Consider the following 9766-nt stretch of genomic DNA (forward strand, 5'->3'; position numbering starts at 1 on the left):
GACTTTTAACGATGATTATTCGAAACTTGCACAAGGTAATTCCAGGAATTGAGAGATCTTGGGGTGAATTGTCTGAAAGAGACAGCACAGTCACAATGGGCTGAATGCCTGCTATGATTCTGTTGAATTGTCCTCAATGCAGCTTTTTGCAACATCTCCACTTACTCCTTCCTCAGTAACTGCAAATATCTTCAAGGTGCTGCACAAAATAACATTGAGCCCTTTGCTATTTTCTTGTCTGCTCCATATTCCTCAGACTTGAGTTGTGCAACATTGGAATTTGGTTAATTTCTCAACTGTCCGTTTGGGGAAGCGAGATTGATTAATCAAGAAGCCAACAATTGATTGTCAACTTGATTTCTAATCTACTTTGGGAAATTCTCCATGTCTGCATTCAGTTGATGGGAAGTGGTGCACAACATCTTCTTGCACAAGATTTGCAGGATTGAGGTGAATCGTCTGAAAGAGACAGCACAGTCACAATGGCTGAAAACCTGCTGAGATTCTCCTGGGGATGGCATGGCGGCTCAGTGGGTACCACTGCTGCCTCACATTGTCAGGGACCTGGCTTTGATTCCTCCCTTGGGTGTCTGTTTGTGTCGAGTTTGCACATTCTCTCCATGGGGTACTCCGGGTGCTTTGGTTTCCTTCCACGTCCAAAGATGTGCAGGTTCGGTGGAATGGCTTTGGGGAATGCAGGGTGAGAGGATAGGGGTTGGGCCTGAATGGGATTTTTGTTCCCCTGAGAATCCATCACTCCCTTCATTTTCCAAAAAAGCATATTTGTTTGAAATGGGGATAACCACAGAAGAATCCTGCATTAACTGCCTACCTGTCTTACCTTTCCTGGCGTTAACCCATCAATGTGACTATCTGAGACTTTCCCCCTTCCTATAACTGCCATCCATCACATCCCCTTGCTTTTGTAAATACCTCATGGTCTCTAACTGTCTCTCCAACCAATCCATTCGATCTGATTTCTCCAACCAACAGCATTTATTGCAGACATAATCCTCAGTAACTGGTAAACTCTCCCTAAAGCTCCCACATCCGACAAGAAGAGCATATCACTCTACTAAAGCCATTTTTGTTTCTTTCAATCTACAGACCCAGAAAATAGCACTGTCTTATTCCTCTACCAAACACTGCTCCAGGTGAAATTAATACTTATGGCTTATATTTTAAGTTTAATCAAGAGACATAGCTCAATAAAACATATAATCAAGAAAGAACCCACTCTACCCACCACTGCAGACTTACTGTAAGGCCACACGTAAAATATTCACTTGTCTATTTCTGTGCTGTGACCTCCCCCAAACAGGTTCCTCCAGGATTAGTTGTGAATTTCACTGTTTGTTAATTTTCCCAGACACACTCTGAGCAGACTGGTCCTAGTTCCAAAGTGGAATGTATAAAATACTCCATTGACTGCCTGCCTGCATTGACTGCCTGCAGATTGTGCAAATGCAAATTCATCCCGAAGACCTATGTGTGTGTACACGCGTGCATGAGAGAGAGAGTGAGTGACTATGGGCATGTGAGTGTGAGTGTGAAGAAGTATAAGCCTGTGAGCGTGTGTTTATGGGTGTGAGTGTGTGTATATGTGTCTGTCTGTGTGTCTGTGTGTGTGTGTGTGTGTGTGTCTGTGTGTGTGTCTGTGTGTGCGTCTGTCTTTGAGAGAGTGTATAGTGTAGTGGGGTCCCCTGTAGTGTGACATGAGCCCAAGGTCCCAGTTGAGGCCATTCCCATGTGGACCGAACTTGGCTATCAGCTTCTGCTCGGCCACTTTGTGTCGTTGTGTATCCTGGAGTCTCCCTTGGAGGATGGTCACCCGAAGCTCTGAGGGTGAATGTCCCTGACTGCTGAAGTGTTCCCTGACTGGGAGGGGACACCCGTGTCTGGTGATTGTTGCGCGGTGTCCATTCATCTGTTGTCATAGCGCCTGTGCAGCAAAGTCGTCTTGGTCAAACTTGTACATGAAAATATTGGCATCTTGGTGAGGAAGTTAAAATGAACAAAGAGGGGTCAGTTCCATGCTTTGCTTCTCTTTCAGGACACATTGGTGACTCAAGGGTTAAACGTTCCACTACCAAAGGCCTTACTGCAGTATCAACGGAAAGCCTGTCCTCTTACAATACAGACAGAACATCTCAGTCAGGGGGGAGGCTGACTGTATCTCAGAAATAGAGCCGAGTGGAGCCACACATGTGGATTCCCCCTGTAGTCCTGGACAGAGGGATTTGCCCTTTCCACACAAGACTGCTAGCCTTGGCCACAACCCTGTTAAACTGCCTCCCACTCCCATTGTCTTCCTTCCCCTCCATATTACCATAGGGATGTGAATCCCCCATTTCCAGCAGGCAAAACCCTTCTGTTATCATCTCTTCACATCAACACATCACCGTGAAGAATATGATAATGAGCTTCTGTAATCTATTCACACGTTAGCACAGGACATCGCTGTTCATCGGGCTTTGTAAATTGATAATTACCTGCTTGAAACTATGTTTAATACAATCGCCCATGTGACTGATAACCCTTTTGTTTAATTCCTATAAAAGATACTGTCTCTGTGTGTAGGGCAGAGATTCATGGAGAAGTGTCATTCCAAGTAGACTCATGGCGACCTTTGGGGACATTTTGAATCTCTCGCCAACTGTCCGATAATAAAGCATCCACCATTGTACAGAAACCTGTGTCGTCTGGATTTGTGGAACAAAGTGGACTGGCACGAGGGGTCACAGTTTGAAGATATTGGGAGAAAGGTATAGAGGGAATGTCAGAGGAAGGTTCTTTACGCAGAGAGTTGTGGATGCATGGAATGCGTTGCCAGTGGTGGTGGTGGAAGCAGAGTCATTCGGGACATTGAAGCGACTGCTGGACATGCACATGGATAGCAGTGAATTGAGGGGTGTGGAGGTGAAGTTATTTTATTTTACATTAGGATTAATCCACGGCATAACATTGTGGGCCAAAGAGCTTATTCTGTGCAATACTTTTCTATGTTCTATGTTCTAAAATATATATCAACAACAGTACTCTGTTAAAAATCACTGTGCCTACGTTGAGCTTATGCAAATGATGTGTAATAGAAACTTGCACAAGGTAATTCCAGGATTTGAGAGATCTTGGGGTGAATTATCTGAAAGAGACAGCACAGCCACAATGGGCTGAATGCCCACTAAGATTGTGTTGATTTGTCCTCAGTGCTGCTTTTTACAACATCTCCACTTCCTCCTTCCCCACTAACTGCAAATATCTTGAAAGTGCTGCACACAATAACATTGAGCCCTTTTCCTTCTGCTCCATTTGCCTCAAACTGTAGGTTTGCAAAGTTGGAGTTGAGTTGATTTCTCGACTGGGAGAAAGTGAGCACTGCAGATGTGAGAGATCAGAGTCAAACTGTGTGGTGCTGGAAAAGTACAGCTGGTCAGGTGGCATCCGAGGAGCAGGGGAGTCGATGTTTCGAGTATAAGCTCTTCAGGCCTATGCTCGAAACGTCGACTCTCCTGGTCCTCGGATGCTGTCTGACCGGCTGTGATTTCTCTAATGTCCGTTTGGGGAGAAATGGGAGGCAAGATCAATTTATCAAGCAGTGAACAATTTAGATTGAGATGGAAGGGGTAAAAAAACAAGCAGGAAGGATATAAATCTCAGAAAAACACACTCTGAGCGGACTCGGAGCAGTATGTAAAAGCTGCCATTTTTCACACATCCATGCCACCCCAGTGGCCTAATGGATAAGGCACAGGCCTCCTATGCCCGGGATTGTGGGTTCAAGTCCCATCTGGGGTGTTAGCCTTTTAACCCCAGTCTTCATGACTGACCTTTGTCCGAGGTCAAGTCGATTTCTCACCTCCCCAAGAAAAGTCCCCAGGTCTGTATTGGGTTGGTGGGAAATTGTGACAGAAAAACACTGAATTTTCAGGGTATGCAGGATATGGGGGTGAATTCCCAGAAAGAGACAGCACAGTCACAATGGCTGAAAACCTGACACTTCTCCAATATACAACCCTCAGTCTGGTTGGAACTGGTTCTTCTTGAATCTTTGTAACTCTTTGATCTTATCTGCACTGTTCTCTGGAGCTGATAGCTGCTGTTTAATTTAGTTTGGCCAATTTTCTATCAGGTCAAGTATCTCCATCTGAGGATCAATTGAGAATGCCTGATTTTGTTGCCATGGTCATGTGACCACACAGGATTGAGATCAGCTGCACAGTGAAGGTTTCAACAAAACCAATACCCCAAATAAGACTTGAGCCCATACTCTCTGGTTTAGGAAATTAGTACCTTACCTATGAGGTCACTGGGGCTCCAACAGATAGAGCTACCAATCTATGGACAAAGTAACTTCTGTTTCGGTTGTGTTGGTGTCAGTCTAAGCTATATTCTGTCAACATTACCAGCTGAACCCCAGATTACCTGCATGTTTGGTATTTATGATAAGGTCCAATATGTCAATGGAAATGATTGAAATCTGGGTGTTCAAGGTTGGAACTGATGGGGCTGTGGCTATGCATTTGGGCCCTTACCTTTCTTAGTCAAGGTATTGAATACAATTGCAAGGAGGCTATGATGGGGATGTGAGGTAGTTAGGCCATCGTTGGAGAACTTGGAGTGCCACATCCACAGATTGGACAAACATTTGTGGGAAGGCAACTGCTGAAAATCACCAGGCTCTGAGTCAGAGTCGGGGTTCACCAACAGAGTTTATTGTCCAAGGAAATCCCGGAGCTCCGGGGAGAGAGCAGCTCCAACAGCACAGTGGTCAGCTGTGATTCTTCTCTCAACCCGGAGCACATGGTCAAGATACTGTTATACATTTTGTGATATAATAGTTCAGTGATGAGGTTATTGTCTCTGTAACATGGCTTGTTTATTGTAAACATTGCAGAATCCTTGATCGTTTCGGTGCAATTATTGTCAGTTCCAGCATGGCCTTTGTTAACTTCAGTGCAGTTGTTGTCAGTTTCAGCGTCTGCGCGGAGGTCCGTTGCTGTAGTAATGGGCGCTAATCGCTCTTCCTGAGAAGGCCTAATACTGCAGCCCTGGCTATTATCACTCTGTATTGAGGCTGTATCTAACAGTTAGCATTTCTATCAAAGGTGTTGTCTGACCCAGACCCTTCGGCGGGCAGTGTATATTATTCATGTGTATTGTCTCTCCCATCCGCCTTAAACTAATCAACTCGGTTGTGAGTGCATTGTGCTGGCATTCTGGTGCCCCCAGGCAGTGTCTGTGTTTGCTCTGCTATCTCTCCATATTGTGGTCTGGGGGCCATCTTGTGTGCCAAGTGGCCAACTTATGGCTCAGCAGCCATCTTTTGTGTTCGTGTACCTAGTGTCTCCCTGCACCATGCCATTTCCCACTTCACTTTGTGGTCAAGGAGGCGAGGGTATTAACTGGAACAATCCATGTTGGGCCATTGGAATCTCCTTCCTGTCCCGATATAGGGCTGGCTCTCTTCCACAAAGGGGGGTCTCGCAAGTTCAGGCAGATCTTCTCTCTCTCTCCAGATTTTTGTTTATTTACAAACGTACTTTATTCATGAAAAATCAAATAGAAATGCACACAAAGGTTCTAAATCAGTTGTGTACAGTCTATGCAGAGAGAAAAGAACCAACAAAACACTGGAATTTTGACATTTCTCAAAGGTCTGTGTCATGAAAAAAAAAAGGCATTTTGTACTTGGGCACGAAATGATCTCTGTTCAGTGTCAGGCACCAAGAGGGTCTGAGAACTGAAAGGACGATGTGATCATTTGTCAGAAAGACCTTAGACTGTGTTGTTTCCCTGTTACACCTTGGCAGCAGCTGTCCTAAACTTTAGTGTATCCCTCAGTGTGTCGTGACAGATCTTGGAATATGCTCGGCTGTAGAACTCTTTTTAGATCAACTATTCCCAGTAGACTATTGTCACTGAGTTTTTGTCGCTTAATGGGTAAGACTGTAGCTTCTGATGTAGTGGATTGGAGGTTCAAATCCCTTTTAGGGTGTTGACATTTTAAGCCTGGTCTTTGTGGTGGCTGATTTTCATCCCATATCAACTCCATCTCAATCCAAATTGACTGGATTTATCAACTGCAAATATCTTGAAAGTGCTGCACAAAATAACATTGAGTCCTTTGCTATTTTCCTGTCTGCTCCATTTTCCTCAGACTTGAGTTGTGCAAAGTTGGAGTTTGGTGATTTTCTCATCTGTCCGTTTGGGAGGTAAGATCAATTTTATCAAGCAGCCAATGATTTAGCGTGAGATGGAAGGGGGAACAACCAATCAGTGAGAGTATAAAACTCAGAAGAACACAATATGAGAGGTTCAGGGTGCAGTATTTACAGGCTGCCATTTCTGATTGGTCCCTGTGCCCCCAGTGGTCTAATGTATAAGGCACTGGCCTCCTCTGCCTGGAATTGTGGTTCAGGTCCCATCTGGGATGGCTAACTTTTAAGCCTTGTCTTCACGGCTGATCTTCTTTGTCTGATGTCAAGTCGGTTTCTCATCTCCCCTGGAAACGTCCCCAGGTCTGTGTTGGGTTTGGTGGGATGTTGTGTCAGAAAAGTACAGAACTTTGTGGGGTCTGCAGGATATGGGGCTAAATCACCCCTCTCTCTATGTCAGACTTGGAGGGATCAGTCAAAATTGATGTCTTTTTTTAAATAAAATCTCTAACTTGAAATAAACGAAAGAGGTCCCTGTTCGGTAGCTTGTGTTGCCGTGCTAACTGATCGAAGGACATCATTGTGTCTCCCTCAAACAAATCACCCACGCAAGACACACCCCTAACTGCCCAATGTTTGGATCCTGAATCTATCATCCCCAGTTGAAAACCCGGCATACCCGGTGTAAGAGAAGATGTCTTGCCAAGATTGCCTTCCCTCTGCCGAATTGCTCTCCATGCTTTAACAGTATCGATAACTATTGGGTTATGCCAATATTCCCTAACTGTCCTCATTTTGTCCAAACACAGCAAGTGAGTAAAGGGTGACCTTAGTCTGGGAGGTTTCAACATCTAACCATATTGAAACAGGGTCCCCACAAGCCCAATCACTCATGTAGGATAAAAGTGAGCTTCGTTGGTAGCTTTTAATGTCGGGGAGATCCACTCCCCCCAGTCTGTGAGACACTCGCAGTTTAGCTCATTTAATGAGGGGCCACTGACGATACCAAATAAAGGGGCTGAACCAGCCGTTCAGTCTCCTGAATGTTTGCTCATCGAAAATCAGGGAGAGCATCCAGATAGGGTATAGTACACGAGGGAGAATATTCATCTTAATAAGCACTATCCGACCCAACCACGAGACCAGAAACGCCTCCATCTTTGAAGGTCTTGTTGATTTTGTCAAATAATTGAACAAAATTGGCTTTGAACAGGCGATTCAGAACTGGAGTAATGAACATACTCAAATACACAAAACCCCCCTGTGACCATTTAAATGGGAATCAATATTCACCCTCAAGACTTAACACTTTCATAAGACCAACCATAGGCAAAGCCTCTGATTTTGCAAGATTAATCTTGTCCCCCAAAAAGGTGCCAAACACACAGATGCATGCGAACAGGCGAGGGACTGAAACTGCTGGATTTGACTAAAGAATTAAGACATCGTCCACGTACAATAAACTCTGATGTAAATTTGACCCCCCGTCTGGAGCTGATATATTGGGATCCCTATGAATGCCCTCCACCAATGATTCAATCCCCACTGTAAAAAGCAGTGGGGAAAGGGAACAGACCTGCCGGCTGACCCCAAAAATGTTAAAATTGCTTGATCACACCCTGTTGGTGATGATTGCAGTGAGAGGGTCATTGTGGAGAACCTTTACCCATCTTATAGAAACCTCGCCCAAAACAAACCGCTCCAGAGTATAGAAAAGGTACGGCCTCTCAACTCGGTCAAGGGTCTTCTCTGTATCTAGAGAAATCACCAATCCCTATATTGACTGTTGTTGACACACTTGAATTACATTAAGCAGCCTCCTAACATTATTGGAGGATCTGCGGCCCTTTATGAAGCCCGTCTGGTCCTCTTTAACAATAGAAGGTAACACAGTCTCCAGCCTGAACACAAAGGTCTTGGAGAGGATTTTAAAGTCCACATTTAAGAGTGAAATGGGCCTGTACAAAGCACAGTCCCCCGGGACCTTCCCTTTTTTAAGAATAAGCGAAATATTGGCCTCTCTCAGAGATGGCGGGAGACAATCATGGCTGTATGGGTCATTAAACATGTTGAACATCGGGCCTGACAATATGTTTGTAAATTCCTTCTAGAATTTGCTGGGAAGTCCATCAGGACCGGGTGCCTTTCCACTCTGAAGCTGCTTCACAGCCTCCTGCACCTCTTGCTCTGATAAAGGGGACATTGAGAAAAGACTCTTGTTCGGGGGTCACACCCGGGAGCTCCAGATCCTTGAATAAAGCCTCCATTTTGGCCCGCCCCTTCTCACAAACCTCAGATTGGTATAACTTAGAGTAAAATCTCTGGAATGACACATTAATCTTTTTGGAGTCACACGTTCGGTTCCCAGACCCTTCCCTAATCACCATAATGGCTTGAGGGACTCTCCTTTTCCGAGCGAGATATGCTCAGTATTTACCAGACCTGTCACCGTGATCATATAACCTTTGCTTTTGCAAAAGTAAGCTCGTTCTTTGCTGTCTGCGTGAGCACGGATTTCAATGCAGACCGCAGCGCCGTAATCCTCTGTAACTTGACCAACGAGGGCCTGTCAAAGTAGGCCTTCTCAGCTGCCTTCAACCGTGTTTTGAGGAGACGTTGCTGCTCACCCTTCTTCCACCTCCTACTGGCAGTTTAGGAAATAACTGACCCACTGGCATAGGCTTTGGCAATTTCCGAAAGGAAGGATGGGCGATGAACCGAGTGTGAGTTAATGTCTAGGTACGCCCAAAATTCCCGAGACAAATGCCCCACAAATGTATTATCCTTGAGGATAAAAGGATCCATTTGCCAGTGCCTTGGACCCACTGTAATGTCCTTAATCTTAACCAACAGGTACACTGGAGTGGGATCAGAGATGGTAATATTACCGATCGTACAAGGTGCCACCAAGTCCAGGGTTGCCACGGCGATTGGAAAAAAATCAATCCTGGTGTGACATCTGTGTGAATTGGAAAAACAATGTTAAATCCCTGCCTGTAGGATGGAGACACCTCCAGATGTCCACCAACCCTCACTCCACACACAGATCCACTAATTGTTTAGTTTGTACAGAGGGTATCGGGGTGGGAGGGGTGGTGGTGGGCTTTTGGGAAACCTCTGTACTGTGGGATCCATGTGACTGTTAAAATCTCCCCCTTTAATGATATGCCAGAACTCCAGACTTATCAATTTAGAAAACGCATCTAACAAAAAGTTAAGGGGATGAGCTGGAGGGCAATAAACATTTGAAACACCATATTCTTCCCCATTTATCAAGGCTATAAGAATTACAAACCTCCTGTGTGCATGTCTTTAACACAGTCTCGTAACTTAAATGGGAGATTCCTCCTCACCAATACAGCCACTCCCCTACTTCTGGTGTTAAATGATGTGAAGTAAACCTGATCAAAGCCATTCTGCTGTAGTTTCAAATGCTCCATGTCATCCAAGTGCTTCTCCTGTAATAAAAGAATATCCATTTTCTCCTTTCTAAGACTCAAAAGTACCTTCTTCCTCTTAATTAGTGAGTGACTTCCCTTGATATTCCAGGTTCACCATTTAATCAAGTCATTAGCCATAACCTTCTGCAGTAACATTTAAATTCCAGAGAG

At 44.8% G+C, this 9766-nt stretch overlaps 1 non-coding gene across 1 annotated transcript; it reads left to right on the forward strand.

Annotated features, from left to right (window-relative positions):
- Nucleotides 1-3722: 3722 nt before the first annotated feature.
- trnar-ccu (transfer RNA arginine (anticodon CCU)) lies at nucleotides 3723-3795 on the forward strand. The gene has a single exon. It is a non-coding gene; the product is annotated as a tRNA-Arg (tRNA).
- The last annotated feature ends 5971 nt before the right edge of the window (nucleotides 3796-9766 follow it).

This window comes from Chiloscyllium punctatum, chromosome 18 (genome assembly GCF_047496795.1).
Source record: "Chiloscyllium punctatum isolate Juve2018m chromosome 18, sChiPun1.3, whole genome shotgun sequence".
Taxonomy (NCBI): Eukaryota; Metazoa; Chordata; class Chondrichthyes; order Orectolobiformes; family Hemiscylliidae; genus Chiloscyllium; species Chiloscyllium punctatum.